Source organism: Tupaia chinensis, unplaced genomic scaffold (assembly GCF_000334495.1).
Source record: "Tupaia chinensis unplaced genomic scaffold, TupChi_1.0 Scaffold141724_1, whole genome shotgun sequence".
Lineage (NCBI taxonomy): Eukaryota > Metazoa > Chordata > Mammalia > Scandentia > Tupaiidae > Tupaia > Tupaia belangeri.
The window spans coordinates 1,190,983-1,210,662 of record NW_006201581.1 but is presented as its reverse complement, the minus strand read 5'-3'; the positions used below and the strand labels follow the sequence as shown (position 1 = coordinate 1,210,662).

Genomic DNA, 19,680 nt, shown 5'->3' with positions numbered 1-19,680 from the left:
CGGGGAGGAAAAAAAAAAAAAAAAGAGAGAAAAGAAACAAATTTTTTTTTCAAGAGTAATTTATATTGGGAACCAGCAGTTAGCATAATGGCTATGTCGCTGGACTCCCATGTAGTCGATCGTGGTTCGTGTCCCAGACCTGGTGGCTTAAAACTCACGCCAGGCGCGTGTGCGTGCATGCCCAAGATCCCGAGAGGAGAATGGAGGAGAAGGGATTGCGGCGTTACTATCCCCCCTGGGGGGGTGATTTCTTGCTTTCTGTCTCTATGTCTCTCTCTGTCTGTCTGGCGAGCGCATGCTCCCTATAGTGAAAAACCTCTCCAAAAAAAGAAAAAAGAAAAAGAGTAATTTATATTAATTGGACACTTTTAATTGCATAACATTTGGACAAATGCATGTTATTATACTTCAGCACATTAAACCCTTGTATTCAATCCCACTTTTTCATCTGCAGAACCAGGAAACCATTGATCTACCTTAAAAACTCATATAAGTGGAAGCACACTTTATGTACATTTTGGGAATGTCTCCTCTTTGTCAGCTAATGCTAACGAGAGTCATCCGTGTTCCATGCACTGGTAGTACATTCTCTCCCCATACTGAGTGCTATTCCACAGTCTGCTTATTTAACTGTCCTTGATGAGCAATTGGGTTATTCCCAGTCACTGGCTATTTTCATCAAGCTGCTATACACCTTCTTGTTCAGTCTTTTCATGGAATTACATAGTCATAGGCAGGTGAATGTTTATAAGAATGATAAATCTTTCAAAGGTGAATTTACCACTTCATTCTCCCATAAGAGATGTATGAAAGTTCTAGTTTTTCCACATCCTACCAACACTGGAGAATGCTAGGCATTTTAATTGTAAGCATTCAGGTTGGGAAAGAATGGCAATATCACAGGTTTCTCTGTAAGTACATACAGAGAGCATCTAACAGATTTGGTATCTAAGATAGAATTTATGAAACAGGATCTTAGAAGACTTGATTATGTAAAATGCAGATGGAACATTCTAAGACTTATGCTCAAATAAACGGTACTTTCAGTAACCACTATAGAAAAATATTACTAGTGAAAAAAAAAAAAAAAAAGCAAATAGAAAGGGACCAGCAGTTAGCGTAATGTCTGTCACTGAACCCCCATGTAGTTGACCACGGTCTGAGTCCCAGACCCAGTGGCTTAAACTCACACCGGGCATGTGTGCGTGCCGGCCCAAGATCCCAAGAGGAGAATGAAGGAGAAGGGATTGCAGTGCCATCCCCACGGGGGGTGATTTCTCACTTTCATTCTCTCTGTCTCTCTCTGTCTTTCTGGCGAGCGTATGTGCCCTATAGAAAAATAAAAAAGCCTCTCCAAAAAAAAAAGAAAAGAAAAGATGAGAAGAGAAAAGAAAAGAGAAGAGAAAAGAAAAGAAAGAAAAGAAAAGAAAAGAAAAAAAGAAAAAGAAAAATGTTAACTAGTTATCTTGTTGTAAAAGCATACTTTAACATATCTTCAAATGTGTGCCATTTTCAGACTCTGTATAGCACAGCCTAAAGCCTCATAAGGAAATTTTTTTAACTTCCTTAATTCACACTTCTAAAGGATATTTGCCACTGTGATGTTGATGATGATTTGAACTTAATAGTTTTATGCTGATTTTTAAAATAATTATTTTATTTAACTTTATTTCTTTTTAAATTCAACCAGAGAGGGGGAGAGAGAGAGAAAGTGAGAAAACAAGCCACCAGCTCTGGGACTTGAAACACAGTCAACTATGTGGGAGTCCAGCGCCCTTAACCACCATTCTATCTGCCAAGCCCTCAGTTTAGAATTATTATTATTATTATTATTACTTTGGAGAGGTTTTTGCTATAGGGTGCGTGCGCTCGCCAGAAAGACAGAGAGAGACAGAGACACAGAAAGTGAGAAATCACCCTCCAGGGGGGATGGCCATGCTGCAATCCCTTCTTCTCAATTCTCCTGTCAGGATCTTGGGCACACATAGACACGCGCTGAACATGAGTTTAAGCCACTGAGTCCGGGACTCAAACTGCATGCGACAACATGGGAATCCAGTGACATGGCCAATACGCCAACAGCTGGTCCCGAGAATTATTAAACTTTTATAACAGAAGACATTGAAAATAATTTTTCTTTCTTCATCTAGGAATCTATGCCTAGAGCAATAGCCCATAGGGAAGAAATCTCCCAGAACTAGGTTCAGGAGACTCTACTGTCAATCTTGAGATTAAACTCTTATCAAATTAATATACTTAATGAAAGTTTTGACTATAAATTTCACAAGGCTATTAAAATTTGTTTCAGCTATTTAATGTATTCACACATACACAGCAAGAAATGTGACAAAACCCAGTTAAATGTCATTAGTTAAATTGGATCAAAACTTGATGAAATAAATAGTAAACTTAAACAAATTTCAAGTATCCTAGATGCTGCTTCTTATTTATTTATTTATTTATTTATTTATTTATATTATCATCATAATCTTCTTTATATTACATTGGATTACATATAACTTTATTCCATTTCTTTTTCAGAAGGGAATGCCATGCATATCAGTCAATACAGAGACATTAATCTCCCCACTTCACCATTCAATATCTTTTCAATGTTTTTCCCAATATTATTATTATAATAATTATTATTATTTTAAACAGTCAATCACTATTTCTCATTTTGCTAGTAAAGTCTTTACCTATCATGAAGTACGTCTCAGACCAATCCAGTTGAGAATACTATACACGTCCTCATCAACAGGTAATAAGCCGTATCTGCTTCCCACTGACGTCCTGCCTATTTGTTCTCTTGCTATCTTTCTCTATCCTCTTCTCTTCACACTCCCCCCATTCTCCACTGTCTTCTTTAACATATGATGAAATAACGCTGTGTAGTTCATCCTAGTGTATGCAAAAATACTTTGCTAAACAGCCAGACAAGTGGTGCCGGTACCATTAAAATGGAGAATTCGAAGAACATAGAAGACTCAGCGTGCCTTCACATGACACTCACAACTGGGCAGCAAATAACAACTCAACACTTCAGAGATTCACCTTGTCACACCTTGTAACTCAGAATATGAAATGTACTAACTTACTATGCTACACTTATTGCATTACCCAACTTGTTTGCACACTATTTTTTTTTGTAAAATACAAATGATTGTGATTTAGCTGTGATACCAGTATTAGCAAACAGTAAGTGAAATTTGAAATATTCCTGAAAGATCGGAAGACATCAGTAGGTTTTCACAGAGAGGAAATACTAACACCAGCATGGATGGGGTCAGCAGGTGGTGTGGTGGTTAAGGGCTCCAGACTTCCACATGGTTAACCATGGTTCAGGTCCCAGACCTGGTGGCTTGCTTTCTCACTTTCCCTCTCTCGCTCTTTACCTCCCTGGTCAAATTAAAATAAGTAAATAATTAAATGAAATAAGTCTTTAAAAAAATAAAACCGGTATTTAAAAAAATAAAACCGGTATATTTAAAATGAGTAGATTTTTCTAACCAAAGCTATCTTTCAAAAAGGAGCGTTGAAAATAATTTTACACAGCAAGATATTCAGAGAAGTTTAATAATAAAGATAATTGAATTGGAAATTGAAAAGATAAGTTCCGGAGACTCTACTGTCAATCTTGAGATTAAACTCTTATCAAATTAATATACTTAATGAAAGTTTTGACTATAAATTTCACAAGGCTATTAAAATTTGTTTCAGCTATTTAATGTATTCACACATACACAGCAAGAAATGTGACAAAACCCAGTTAAATGTCATTAGTTAAATTGGATCAAAACTTGATGAAATAAATAGTAAACTTAAACAAATTTCAAGTATCCTAGATGCTGCTTCTTATTTATTTATTTATTTATTTATTTATTTATATTATCATCATAATCTTCTTTATATTACATTGGATTACATATAACTTTATTCCATTTCTTTTTCAGAAGGGAATGCCATGCATATCAGTCAATACAGAGACATTAATCTCCCCACTTCACCATTCAATATCTTTTCAATGTTTTTCCCAATATTATTATTATAATAATTATTATTATTTTAAACAGTCAATCACTATTTCTCATTTTGCTAGTAAAGTCTTTACCTATCATGAAGTACGTCTCAGACCAATCCAGTTGAGAATACTATACACGTCCTCATCAACAGGTAATAAGCCGTATCTGCTTCCCACTGACGTCCTGCCTATTTGTTCTCTTGCTATCTTTCTCTATCCTCTTCTCTTCACACTCCCCCCATTCTCCACTGTCTTCTTTAACATATGATGAAATAACGCTGTGTAGTTCATCCTAGTGTATGCAAAAATACTTTGCTAAACAGCCAGACAAGTGGTGCCGGTACCATTAAAATGGAGAATTCGAAGAACATAGAAGACTCAGCGTGCCTTCACATGACACTCACAACTGGGCAGCAAATAACAACTCAACACTTCAGAGATTCACCTTGTCACACCTTGTAACTCAGAATATGAAATGTACTAACTTACTATGCTACACTTATTGCATTACCCAACTTGTTTGCACACTATTTTTTTTTGTAGTAGGTTTTCACAGAGAGGAAATACTAACACCAGCATGGATGGGGTCAGCAGGTGGTGTGGTGGTTAAGGGCTCCAGACTTCCACATGGTTAACCATGGTTCAGGTCCCAGACCTGGTGGCTTGCTTTCTCACTTTCCCTCTCTCGCTCTTTACCTCCCTGGTCAAATTAAAATAAGTAAATAATTAAATGAAATAATTCTTTAAAAAAATAAAACCGGTATATTTAAAATGAGTAGATTTTTCTAACCAAAGCTATCTTTCAAAAAGGAGCGTTGAAAATAATTTTACACAGCAAGATATTCAGAGAAGTTTAATAATAAAGATAATTGAATTGGAAATTGAAAAGATAAGTTCCAGCAAGTGGTGTATATAGAAACTGGTTTTTAAGTGTTCAGTGTCCAAATTATACTCCCAGTGGGGAAAACTATTTGAAAATTATCAAGGAATAACTAGGCCCAGAGAAGACAATTTTCACCTTAAGGATGAGTAATGTTTGTATGTCTACAGGAAAGATACAGTGGAGAAGGAGAGACTATAAACAATACGAGATAGTTGAGCATTTTTGTGGCAATGGCACGTGCGCTGAAAGGGAGAGACATTTTCTCCTTCTAAGTAGAAAGTCAAAAGTAGATAAAGATTAAAAAAAAAAAAAAGGAATGAAAGAACCACAGGTGTAATTTTCAGTGTACTATATCAAAATCTCAAAACCATTTATGCATTTCTCCTTCCAGATTTGGAACATAGATAGATGAACCCTGGCTTAATATCCCTCTACTTCTAGCACCTGGCACATGGCAGGTCCCTCAACATGTTTATGAAATTTATCAATGCGGGTTAAATGTTCTTGTCATATAATTTCCTTGTTCTTGAAGTTGGAGGAAATTGGATCCTCTGAGAACAGAGAAATTGGCAGTTGGTGGAGAGTCCATTTACAACACCTGCTAAAGGGAACAGGATAATGATTCAAGGGGGAAAATTAAATGATGAAGATAGCATTAACTTGAAGTGGATGGACAGCATATTTTAGGAATATTTTTACTAGCAACTTCAATTAGAAAAGCAGATGTGTAAAAACTGGGCAGTGGAGATAATAGAGAACCGTCATCGTGGTCACAGTGGTGTGGCCCGAGCATCAGCGCCCTCACAAACTGGGACAGTGGGTGACAGGGATGCTTTCGGAATCCCAAGGGCAATGTGAATTAAGAACCAGGCTTTAGATCTAGAAAATAGAGATACACTATAGGTTAAGATTAATACAAAGGAGAACAACGTTGGTAGGGTTATAGAAGTAGAAAGATTACTTTTGTTAAAAAGAACTACTCTCGGGGGAACCAGCAGTCAGCGTAATGGCTATGTGGCTGGACTCCCACGTAGTCGACCGCGGTTCGCGTCCCGGACCCGGTGGCTTAAAACTCACGCCGGGCGCGTGTGCGTGCGTGCCCAAGATCCCGAGAGGAGAATGGAGGAGAAGGGATTGCGGCATGACCATCCCCCCTGGGGGGTGATTTCTCGCTTCCTGTCTCTATGTCTCTCTCTGTCTGTCTGGCGAGCGCACGCGCCCTACAGTGAAAATCTCTCAAAAAAAAAAAAAAAAAAAAAGAACTACTCTCCTTGTAATTTTTGGCATTCAAGACTGCAGAAAGATGAAATAGATGTGATGATGTTAGTCAGGTTACAATTATATTGCTGAGTAACAGTAAAATGAAGAGATCTTGGTTCGAAGGAGTTGGGAGACGGATTCAGAGTGCTAGAGAGATCATTACATGGATGATGAAGCTAATAATAAGACTAGAGTGCAGAGAAAAGTTGTGAAACAAGTACACAAGAAATGAGACTGTGGGCTTGCTCCATGGCACAGTGGTAACGTGCTGCTTAAGGGAAGATGAATCTCACATGGTGATCGCAGTTCAGACCATTGGCTCAGTGAGCCAGAAACACTCCAGGCGTATGTGCAAGTGCCCATGAGCTAACGGGCTGGAGTGTGCTCTTACAAGTCTCTCTCTCTCTCTCATATTCTCATATGTGCAGGCACATGCTTTATCATGAATAAAGGGGAAAAGAAGCAAAAGTTTTAGGAGATTAAGGGGTTGATGTCTCTTGGGACCAACAGTTAGCATAATGGCTGTGTTGCTGGGCTCCCACGTAGTAGACCGCAGTTCGAGTCCTGGACCCAGCAGCTTAAACTCACACTGGGCACGTGTGCGTGTGTGCCCAAGATCCCAAGAGGAGAATGGAGGAGAAGGGATTGCAGCGTGGCCATCCCCCCAGGGGGTGATTTCTCGCTTTCTGTCTCTATGTTTCTCTCTGTCTGTCTGGCGAGCGCACGCGCCCTATAGCGAAGACCTCTAAAAAAAAAAAAAAAAGGAATAGAGAGGAACTTGAGCTCCTGTTGATTTGCAGAGTAGACTTTTTTAGCTGCTTGAAATTCTACAAAAAGAGAGAGAGAAAAAAATCCTTTTATCATGCTAACTCTGCCCATATCTGAGATCATTCTCACACTCAAACTCATGTTCTAATGGAAAAGAAAGAGAGCATAGTAAAGTGTTATCTCTCTTATAGCTCTGTCCTTTCTATAAGATAGCAATAGCAATTGCTTAGTGAATAGTTTACTGAACTATTTCACAGCAGGTCATAGAGAAAATGGAATGGATCTTTCAATGGTTGTGCAAGGAAAACTCACTTTATTTTCTGACACTTTTCCTGTTTTGCAAGTAATTGAAGACTATGTCTACATATTTTGACCCAACAGGGCACTTCAAAAATATTTAAATAAATATTGAAATTTGTCACTCACTTCCTTTGACCATCTTACAATAAAACTAATAATTTTCAAAACAGCTATATGTTAGTGAACTGATACAAAGGACAATTATCTCTCCAGCAGGTGCACGTATACCCTACGGCAAACCCCTTTCCCCAAAAGGAACAACCAGCCAAACAAAAATAATGAGACTGTGTCACTTGATTTAAAGTAGATGAATGTAAAAGACTTAATGTTTGGAGTGAGTCAGACTCAAAGATATACACTACTTATCCCAGTTTAATGTGTACTTAATGTGTGCACTCTGTGGCAGAAACTGAAAGATCTGAAGATACGACACTAGAGAGGATAAGTATAGATACCAGAGACTTTAAGAGAGGAAGTTGGTAACAGAAGGAGGGAACGGCAAAGGGAAGAAATGCTTAACAGATAAAAGAATGTAACATTTTCTGTTGAAACATTCTGTAATTTCTACTTTATAAAATGAAAAAGAAAAAGAAAAAAACATATTCATAATTAATTATATTTTGCAATGGATAAGGAAAACAATTGTGTTCAATGGGTTTTCTATGTGGAACTCTGGTAAATTACATATGAATTTGACATTTGGAACAACTCTACAGTAAAAAGAGATAATCAATCAACCAAAGTTTAACTTGACTATACTCATTTTTTTAAGTTTTTGAAATAACTCTAGTGCTACTGCTTGAGTGTGTTTCTGCTAGAACTCATGTTAAAATTTCTGAGAGTGTTGGAATGTGGACTCTAGTAGGAGGTCTTTGGTTCACAGAGGGCACTGCCTTCATGAATAGACTAATGCCATCCTATGGGAGTGAGTTATCCCTTCTGCAGGAATAGATGAATAGGTTTTGATAATGTGAGCTCAGCATCTCATGTGTACCTCTTTGCATGTGCCTGGTAGCCTCCTACCTTCATGTTGTAATGTAGCACATGACCCAAAAAGTCAAGCGGACACCACTACCACGCTCTTAGACCTTCCAGCCACCAGAATCATAAGCTAAATAAACCTCTCTTTTATATAAATTATTCAAGTTGAGGTATTTTGTTATAGCAATACAAGAAGGACTAAGACATCTAGAATTAAAATAAAAATTTCAGAGTTCTATTCCTAAAGTTGTATTTTTGAGTATTAAGTATAATAATGCCATAATAAAGCCTCTGTCAGTTTGTTTTTTAATTATGAGTTTAAAACTTTATATTATTAGAGATATATATTGTCATAAATTATCCATAAGAGTCATACTAAAAAAAATTTTAGTATAGTCTGAAATTGTTTTTCATTTTACTTCTCAAAGTAAGCATATCTGGTATTTTGAAACATATTTGTTATGTTTTATACTAATATTTATGTATGAAAATGCATGTTTGGGGGTCAGGAGGTGGTGTGGTACTGAAGGTGCTGGAGTCCAACATGGTTGTCTGTGGTTTGAGTCTCAGACTTACAGGCTTAAATATCAGTTGTGTGTGAGTACATGCATGCCCAAAATTCCAGGAGTAGAATGGAGGAGAAAGGATTGTGGTATGGACATTCCTCCCTGGAGGGTGATTTCTCTCTTTCCTCCTCTCTGTCTCTCTTCAGACAGTGCTCACGGGCTATGGGGGGGAAAAAAATGTTTGTTTTGAGAATAAAATTATCTCAAAACTTACTGGCTAAAAACAATGTTCTCTTCATTTGTTCATGTTTCTGGGGATCAGGAATATGAAAAGGAATTGGCTGGAAAGTTAGTGTAATGTTGCTTTATCATTTATTTTCTCTTACCTATGCTAGAGGATATAAAAAGTTTACTCACATGTCTGACACTCCTATACTCTTTTATGTGTTCCCTTCCTCTCCTTCTGGGATGACTAAGGCTTCCTCACAAGGTGACAGTCACCCAGATTTCTTATATGGCAGGTGACTTCCAAGAGGGAGCAAATCAACAAACATGATGAAAGAAACTTCATGTCTCTTCGTGCCCAGATTTCAGCAGTACACTTGTCACTTCTGCTACACTCTATTGGTCAAAGTCAGTCAAGGGCCCACCCATAATTAAGAGGAAGGAACATAGATCCCTCCTCTTTATGAAGAGGGGCAAATAATTTGTGGCCATCTTTAGTCCATATGACATATAAGCTAGATTTTAGATCTGATAAATTAGAAAATGTAGAAAAAGAACTTTCAATATAAAATTTAATTCTCAATTTCTAGGCTCCTGTAAAATATTATCCATGACTAATAGGAAATTTCAGGAAGTTCTTCATAAAAATTCGGATAAAATGCTTTAAAAACATGATTTACATAGTCTATTTCCATCAAAAAGTCTTTCGAAGTAGTAAAATGAGACAGTATATTGAACTAAGAGAAAAAAATGTAAAATATTTAGTACAGCTTATTCATTCATGCAGTTATTTCTTTCTTCATTCATCCAACAAATATTTTCTGATGTCTCATCCTGAGCCCAGGGAGATGTTAGGCATAGATTGTAACAATGAAGAAACAAAAGTTAGTTTTTTATTCCTTCATAACACTTATACCTTAATGTTACAAATTTCTGTACCTGAAGCAGATATTCAGCTGAAGTTTGATAATGTAAGACAATAATCTGCATAATATCTCTTTTTCATATAACTTTATATGAAAAAGAGGGATTAATACCAAAAACCAAACTCATGGATACTTTCAGCCTTTCAATCAAATAAGCTTAATTTGAGGTTTTGTTATATCTCCAGTTCATCCTAAATCTTTAGGCCAACATATAAGCCATGTTTTAACGAAAACAGATGCCTCCCAGCACACAGGACAGTACAGCTGCTCTGGAGCTCCACATGGGAATGTGTTCTCCTTGCTTACTTGCTCATCCCCAGTTCCAAGAAAACATGAGCCTCTTAAAACAAAGTTGAAAATCTGGTGGCTCACAATTCAGCTGGCAGTGTTTCCGCATATTTAAGCAGGCTTGAATATCGGGGGGAGGAGGGGGAGCTTAGTGTTCACTCTAACTGACCCCTTTGAGCCAAGTTCAGAGTGGTGTGAGTTATCAAATCTGACAGCCTTTTGGCAAGTCTTTGAAGGTTCTCAGGCCAGACTCCCTTCCAAACTCAGCTGGGATCAATTAGGATAAATAATAGTTCTTGCAATAGCTAGTTCCTACTATACTTTAAGAAAGTATTTAGTGTGCACGAGTGCAACTTATGGTTTACCTGCACTGTGCTGTCCATTCAATAGGTCAAAATGCCCTAGAACTTACAGAATAATAAAGTGGGAGAAAAGTACCAGAGGCCACCATTTTGAGGATTCCTTACTTTCTACATCTATATAAGACATAAATTAAATAGTATAGTCAAAAGCACAGTATTTCTTCAAAACATAAATTCTCACTCCAAAAGCAATGTTTTGAAAGCCTAGTTGAACTTACCATGCACACATGCACACACATGCACAACGTCAATGACTTGATTGCCCCAGCAACCAAAGGGATCTGCTGGTATACAATGTGGATTTCCACTTCTAGGACAGAAATTAAACTGAAGCACAGCTTACCAATTGATAAGAAATTAAAGTTATTCAGTGAAACAAAACCTCCCAATAACAGCAGTAGCCAGCCACAAATGATAATTTTCTATTGCAAAAGTAGGCCACACTCACCAATGCTAATTTTCTGGTTTCAGTGTGAACCAAGTTTTGCTTTTATTAGGTATTTCTTTTTATGTGGCCTAAGGGTAAGGTATGGCAATTATCTCATGGTTGAATTTCAAAATTGATTGTTTGCAATTTTCTTTTTTGACCTTGTTAGTTGAAATCATGAAACTATCATGGCATCTTTTTAATGATTCTATAGGTTTAGCCTTGATCTGTAACAAAATATAACTGCTTGTTTAAAACAACTATGAGTTAAAACATAACTCTGTATTCTCTTTAATGTGCATTTTATGCTTTACTTCATGTCTTCTCTCTTTTGGCTTTTTTCAATCAGAAATATAAACTTTTTTGAAGTCCTTTCTATAAACACCTTTGCATAAGTGATAAGAAGTAAAGTGGGTTTTTTTATGGATAGATTATATCCATTATATAAATATCTTCATTTACTTAAAATGAAAGCAATAAGGTGTATGAAGACTGTGGAGAAAATAATAACAATATTTACAAACATCTCCTTGAATGCAATTGATGGTTGGGTTCCGAAGTCTGCTAGCATACACACTCAATAAAGTCCCTGTTAACTGCTAAGAATACAGTGGTACTTAGGCCCTCAACTCTTCCAAAACTAACTGTTAAGCCTAAATGAATTATGTGTTCTCTCCAGCTCAACGTCTAAATTTATGCCATTATTGGAGCTGGAATTGAATTATTCAGAACTTCCAGTAGATGTTATTATTCGGGGTTATTTAAAACACGGCATATTTTGTTGGACATAGTTTAAAGTGAGCATATTATTTATGATTTGATTAAGTATTGCATAGAGTATTTTATTGTCTTTCAATGCAAAGAAAATAAAATTGTATATGTGTATGCTTTTGTGCAAATGCATGCATAAGTATACAATCTGGTATATGAATCTTTGAAGAATATAGTTTCATGTTATTCAAATTATTTTGCAAATCAATTTCTCCCATTATTGACAAGCTTATTTTTAAATTATGAGTATTTTTCTTTCTTATTCATGTTCTTATCTATTCATATTAACTCGTCTGAATATTTTATATTTTCTCAATTTTTCTTTTTATTTGTATTGAGGCATAGTTTTTAGTTTTCAAATTTACATTGTTTTTGCTATGTAAATGTAATTAATTTGGTATATTGAGATATTCACACATTTTTCTTACATTTTAACATTATAGGTTTACTATTTTATGTTAATATATAAAGATGAAATTAATGAAAGTATAAATGTATGGTGTTATCTTCTGTAATTTGCTTTAAAATATTCCACGAAAGCAGTGAGAAGTACACGGTAGAAGAGTTCATTGCAGTCTGCAACCTAGCAATGTTAGATGACATTTGAAGAACGTTATCTGGAGTCCTCATTACAGCAATAGCTAAGGAAAATGCTAAAGCTATTACTCATGAAATGTACACTATCAGGTATTGGCAACTTATCTCCAAAGGTGGTCCCAAAGGAATCAGCTTCCAAAAAGTTTTAGTAACTTCTCACAAAGAATAATGATGCAGTTTTGACCCTATACTTGAAGAGAGCCTGTTGATTCCAAATTTCGAGGTTCTAGAAATCCTAAGACACCATGAAAGATAATCAGTCACACCATGGAAAAAACCACGTGGGATGTCCTAAGACCCCACAGCAGAGAAAGAGATCCACCGGAGTCTTTCATGGATTACATTCCAGTTACTTTCTAACTTCAGATATATAAAAAGACCTCAAAATCACCCAAAGAAAAGCCACACTGAGAAAAACTGATGACTTAGCAATTTTAAAAAAGTTAAAACAGGAAAAAAAACAAAAACAAAAAACCAAGACTGAATGTGTTTATAGACAATAAGAAATAGGAAAAACACTTCCTCAGCATGATCAAGCTTATTTAGAAAAAAATAAACAAACCGAAAAATAGAAAGATTTGGGCTAATTTAATTAATAATGAAAGACCGAACCCATCCTTCTAAAGATCAGGAACAAGAGAATGACAGTTTTTTCTTTTTTTTTAAAATTTTATCCAATCATTTTATGTCTTTATAGGTTGTAACATGGTTTTCCCAGTATGCTTGAGGTGCATATCAATCAAGTCAAAGATTTTACAATATACATAATTAATTTTTACATCTGGAAAATAGAATAAGATTAGAAAAAGTAAATAAAAGCATCCATATTTGTTTTCAAATGTCACGATTGTGTGTGTCAAAATCCTAAGTAACCTGCTCAGTAGGTCCTACAATTAATTCATAAGTAAATTTAACAGATTACAGGGTATGCAACAAATGAAAAGTTCTTGTACATTTCAATATTGTTTAATAAACAATTACTAAGTCAAATGTAAGAAATGCCCTTTTTTGGGCCAACAGCTGGTGTGATAGTTAAAGGCACTAGACGCCCACATGGCCGACTGTGGTTTGTATCCTAGACCTGGCAGCTTGCTCTCTCACTTTCTCTCTCCCTCTCTGTTCAAATTTAAATAAATTAATTAATTAAATAATTCTTTTAAAAAATACCCTTTTTGAAAGTATTGTACTGAGTTAAATATTGTCCCCCCAAATTTATGTCTATCCAGAATCTGTGAATATGATTTTATTTTAAAATAGGATAGTTGCAAGTGTAATGAAGTTAAAATATAATAATACTAGAATAGGGTGTGCCTTAATCAAATTACTTGGTATCTTTATAAGAAGTGGGAAATTTAGACCCTGAAACACTGACATGGGACAGAATACTATGTGAAGACAGGCTGAGCCTGAAGAAATAAACCAAAGTTAATAAACCAAAGGATGCCACAAGGTTGCCAGCAACCACCAGAAACTAGGAGCAAGACATGTGACAGATTCTTTACTAGAACCTGCTAGTACCTGGATACCCTTCAGAAAGCAAAAAGAGTATATTTCTCTTGATTGTAAGTAGTCCAATTTGTGGTTCTTGTTACATCAGCCCTCAAAACTAATACAATATCAAAAGTATTAAAAGATTTGTAATTAAATTTAACAAATTTTGACCAGTCTCATGCGGAAGCTACAAAGTATGGTTGAGAAAAATCAAAGATCTGAGTAAGAGGCGTCATGTCATGGATTGGAAGATTTCATATTGATAAGATCTTGATTCTCTTTTAGTTTATTTATACAGTCAATTCACTCATGATGAAAAGTCCAACAGAATTTCTAAAGATAGTAATCGAGTGATTCTCAAACCAATATGAAAATAAAAAGAATCTTCAATAGACAAAATAATTTTGAAAAAGAAAAGATTTTGAGGGATTTTAAGATCTCATCTCAAAATGTATTTATAAAGACAATGGTAGCCATACTATGAAAGAGAGGCATTGTATGTCCCCACTTAATATATACCAAATATCTGCACTCTATTGCAGAAACTGAAATATTGAACAATATAAAGACATGGAGAGCAAAGGTGGACACCAGAGACAGTGTGAGAGGAGGCTAGGAAATGGCAGAGGGTGAGAGGGAGGGAATCAAGGAGAAGAAACAAAGAAGTAAAATAGTTAGGAAACACAAAATGGAAAATTATCTGTAGAAGATAATAGGTATTATCATATCTTTGATTAGGCCAATATTCATTGTATTTTAGACAGTAAAATTTATTTTGTATGCTGTAATGATATATAGTAAATTAATGTAAAATATTTTTTAAAAAGACAATGAAATAAAGCATAAGGACAAACATGAAATAGAATATGTCCGAATATATATTGTCTTTTTATTTTTTTTTCTGGGGGGGGAAGTTTTTGCTATAGGGTGAATGCACTTGCCAGAAAGACAGAGAGAGACAGGGAGAAAGAAAGCTAGAAATCACCCCCCCGGGGTATGGCCATGCTGCAATCCCTTCTCTTCCATTCTCCTCTCGGGATCTTATGAATGCACGCACATGTGCCCAGCATGAGTTTAGGCCACTGGATCCAGGACTCAAACTGTGGTCAACTACATGGGAGTGCAGCAACATAGCCATTATGCCAACTACTAGTTTCGACAATTATTTTTTTTTAAAGTCAAAAAATTTTGGGGTAGGGAAGCAGATTCTTTACTAGAACCTGCTAGTACCTGGATACCCTTCAGAAAGCAAAAAGAGTATATTTCTCTTGATTGTAAGTAGTCCAATTTGTGGTTCTTGTTACATCAGCCCTCAAAACTAATACAATATCAAAAGTATTAAAAGATTTGTAATTAAATTTAACAAATTTTGACCAGTCTCATGCGGAAGCTACAAAGTATGGTTGAGAAAAATCAAAGATCTGAGTAAGAGGCGTCATGTCATGGATTGGAAGATTTCATATTGATAAGATCTTGATTCTCTTTTAGTTTATTTATACAGTCAATTCACTCATGATGAAAAGTCCAACAGAATTTCTAAAGATAGTAATCGAGTGATTCTCAAACCAATATGAAAATAAAAAGAATCTTCAATAGACAAAATAATTTTGAAAAAGAAAAGATTTTGAGGGATTTTAAGATCTCATCTCAAAATGTATTTATAAAGACAATGGTAGCCATACTATGAAAGAGAGGCATTGTATGTCCCCACTTAATATATACCAAATATCTGCACTCTATTGCAGAAACTGAAATATTGAACAATATAAAGACATGGAGAGCAAAGGTGGACACCAGAGACAGTGTGAGAGGAGGCTAGGAAATGGCAGAGGGTGAGAGGGAGGGAATCAAGGAGAAGAAACAAAGAAGTAAAATAGTTAGGAAACACAAAATGGAAAATTATCTGTAGAAGATAATAGGTATTATCATATCTTTGATTAGGCCAATATTCATTGTATTTTAGACAGTAAAATTTATTTTGTATGCTGTAATGATATATAGTAAATTAATGTAAAATATTTTTTAAAAAGACAATGAAATAAAGCATAAGGACAAACATGAAATAGAATATGTCCGAATATATATTGTCTTTTTATTTTTTTTTCTGGGGGGGGAAGTTTTTGCTATAGGGTGAATGCACTTGCCAGAAAGACAGAGAGAGACAGGGAGAAAGAAAGCTAGAAATCACCCCCCCGGGGTATGGCCATGCTGCAATCCCTTCTCTTCCATTCTCCTCTCGGGATCTTATGAATGCACGCACATGTGCCCAGCATGAGTTTAGGCCACTGGATCCAGGACTCAAACTGTGGTCAACTACATGGGAGTGCAGCAACATAGCCATTATGCCAACTACTAGTTTCGACAATTATTTTTTTTTAAAGTCAAAAAATTTTGGGGTAGGGAAGTTTTACAAGCAAATGAATATCAGTATTTTTTTAAAAAATGAATATCTATTGTTACTTCACAACACACACAAATTAACTCTAAGTGGAATATAGATTTAACATATAATCTGAAACTTAATTTTATAATAGAAATATAGAAGAAAATCTCTGTGACATAATACAATGCAAGAAAAATAATTAATTGAATTTATATAAAAACCTGTATTTGGAATTTTCAAAGAACCCTTAAAAATCAATAGTGAAAACCCAAAAAACAGCAGTTTTGAAACTGGGAAAAAAATTTTGAACATATATTCTTCAAAAGAAAATATGAAATAACAACTTTATAAATGTAAATATATACATTATTAATTGTTAGGAAAACAGAAAACACAACTTCAGTGTATTTGTATTGTACACAAATTTGTATATATACAAATTTTAAAATGGCTTAGAAACAAAAATTAATAATATCCAGCATTAGAGTGTGGAGCAATAGGAACTCTCACAATACTACTGGTGGAAATAAAATAACTAGCAGCAACTAACTACTTTTCAAAAGAAACTATGCTATAATCACACATTTAATTCCAACTGGACATAAAAAAGAATGAATTACTAATACTCAAAATAACATTAACAAATCTCAAAAGTATTATATTGAATGAAAGGAGCTAGACATAAAAGAGTGTAGATACTGTAGGACTCCATTTAAGTGACATCCAGAACTGGTTAAAACCAAGGCACAGTGGCAGAAATGAGATCAGAGGATTCTTGGATTGAAGGGTAGAAAAGATTGACTGCAATAGAGCACAGAAAAGGCCAACTGCATGGCCTGGTGGTCAGGGAACTGACTTCCCATGTGGCCAATTGTATAGTTCAAATCCTTGCCCAGGTGGTTTAAAAACATGCTGGGTGTATAGGAGTGTGTGTGTCTGTGTATGCCTAAAATTCCAACAGTTGGAGAAATGGAGGAGAAGGGATTCTGATAATACATGCCTCATTGAAGGGGTGCTTTCTTCCTTACCCCATCTCTCTGTCTCTCTTTGGAGAGCCTGTGTGACCTTAGGAAAAAAATAAAAATAAACATTTCAGAGAGCTAGAAAGGTTCTATTTCTTGATTGTAGTGATTATATTGATATGTACAAGTAAATCAAACTGCACTGCTAATGTAGTCATTTCATTGCATGACAATTAAACCAGGTATTGACAGTGGAGGACGCTTTGCATATACGAGCGCAGGGCTTAATGTAGGAGCTCTGTATTTTCTGCTCAGTTTTACTGTAAACTTAAAAATGCTCTGCAGGTAATTCTGTTAATTTTTTTTAAAAAATAAGGTTGCATGTCTAAGGTGTCTTTTCTACAAAGAATTATGAATCAACATTTTTTTGAAGAACAAACATTAAATTTATACTGACACCTGGTAGAACAATTGGTGAATTACTGATGCTTTGTGAAGGGTTTATGTGAACGCCCTTTCCCCCAAAACAGTGTTTTAGTTATTGTTTTTGTTTTCAAATCAATATCTCACCTAAGGAGGGACAAGGCAATGTCAAAGATGATGGCTCCATTAGCAAACAGTCTACATTAATTTCAAGAAAAAAATTGATCTTGTTTATATCCTAATTGAAGAGGGTCAATGATTAATAGCAGAAACAATAGCCAGCATCATAGACATGCGTTGGCTTCCACAATTTTGACTGTAAAATTAAATTTGATCAAACTTTCTGCCAATGAGTGCCAAACTGTTACACTTAGACCAGCTGCAGACAAGAACAAAGCTTCCCCTCAAGTCTTCTGCACTAGCAGTTTCCATGACTAGCACTGATTAAAATAATCTTAAGAACAATATGGAGGTTCCTTAGAAACCTACAAATAGAACTACTACATAACCCACTAATTCCACTCCTGGATATGTAGCCCAAAGATAGGAAAACAATCAGAAAAACACACATCCACATTTATTGCAGCATTATTCATAATTGCTAAGAAATGGAATCAGCCCAAATGTCCAAGAACAGATGAGTGGATTGAAAAAGTGTAGACACATGTTCTCCATGGAATATCACTCAGCCATAAAGAACAATGAGATGCTGATACTTGATATGAAGTGGACATGGAAGATTCAATACCAAGTGACACAAACCAGACTAGGAAAGACGTGCATTTTATGTCCCCGCTTAATATATACTGAAAGTCTCCACTCTATGGCAGAAACTGAAAGATTGGAAGTTATAGTAATTTCCAATATAAGGAGAACAACTGAAAATATTAGAAACAATATAAGAGGGAGGGGTAGCAGGTGGTGGGAGGGAAGGGACCTAGGAGAAAACATTTAACAGATGGGAACCAGCAGTTAGCGTAATGGCTGTGTCGCTGGACTCCCACGTAGTCTACCACGGTTCATGTCCCAGACCCGGTGGCTTAAAACTCACGCCAGGCACGTGTGCGTGTGTGCCCAAGATCCCGAGAGGAGAATGGAGGAGAAGGGATTGCAGCGTGACCATCCCCCCTGAGGGGTGATTTCTCGCTTTCTGTCTCTATGTCTCTCTCTGTCTGTCTGGCGAGCGCACGTACCCTATAGCAAGGAAAAAAATAAAAAAACAACTCTCCAAAAAAAAAAAAAATTTAACAGAAACAAAAATGAAAACTTATCTGTATCTGTAGATGATAATACATGGTAGTATTTATGGCTTGACTTACATGCACTGTGTTCATGCTGGGAAAAATAACACTTCATAAAATGTAAATAAAATATATTAAAATAATAATAACATCAAGGCTTCAATTATAATATTGGAAAGTTAACCAATAATAATTTTAACCTGAAAAGAGGTATTTTAATGTAAGGGGTGGGTGTTGAGGGATTTCTGCATTATTCAACTGATAGTAGAGATCAAAGAATGTAGAGGACAAGAAATAGCTTTCCCTTCCTCTTTTGTGATCCTTTTTGTCACAGACAAAATCAAAGGAAGAGATTTAATAGAAAGTAGCGTAGAATGCCATGACTGTATTTTGATCGAATTGTTTTATAATGAAAAAAGATTAAAAAGCTACTGTGAAATGCTTATTTTTAGATTTGCTCTCAGAAGCAAGCTATAATTATGTATATACCAACAATAATAATATTATTTATTTGCATCTAGTCAGAAATTCACGATCAAGAATTCAAGAATCTTTTTCTAAACACTGATATTCTCAGTTCTGGAAGCTTCAATTTTGCTTAAAATTCAGAGGCATGTTTTAGAGATTGTTATATTTACAATAATTGTAAGAGTTAAAATTTTTATTTTTCAGGAAAAAAAAAAGGACCATGTCAAGCTTTGTCTAATTTGTGGAGAAAAAGAGGACACAAAATGAGAATTAAACTTTGTAGTCCTCTTTGTCTTGAAAGAGTTTTATTTACTTTTTATAAGAATGACTTCATTGAGTTTCACTTACCTATATAATTACCTTAATACTCAGACTCACAGACAGGAGCAAAGCACAC

At 35.4% G+C, this 19,680-nt stretch overlaps 1 pseudogene; it reads left to right on the top strand.

The window, feature by feature from the left end:
- LOC102495560 (glutamine synthetase pseudogene) overlaps nucleotides 1–5,509 on the top strand; it is a 44,007-nt pseudogene extending 38,498 nt beyond the window's left edge.
- The last annotated feature ends 14,171 nt before the right edge of the window (nucleotides 5,510–19,680 follow it).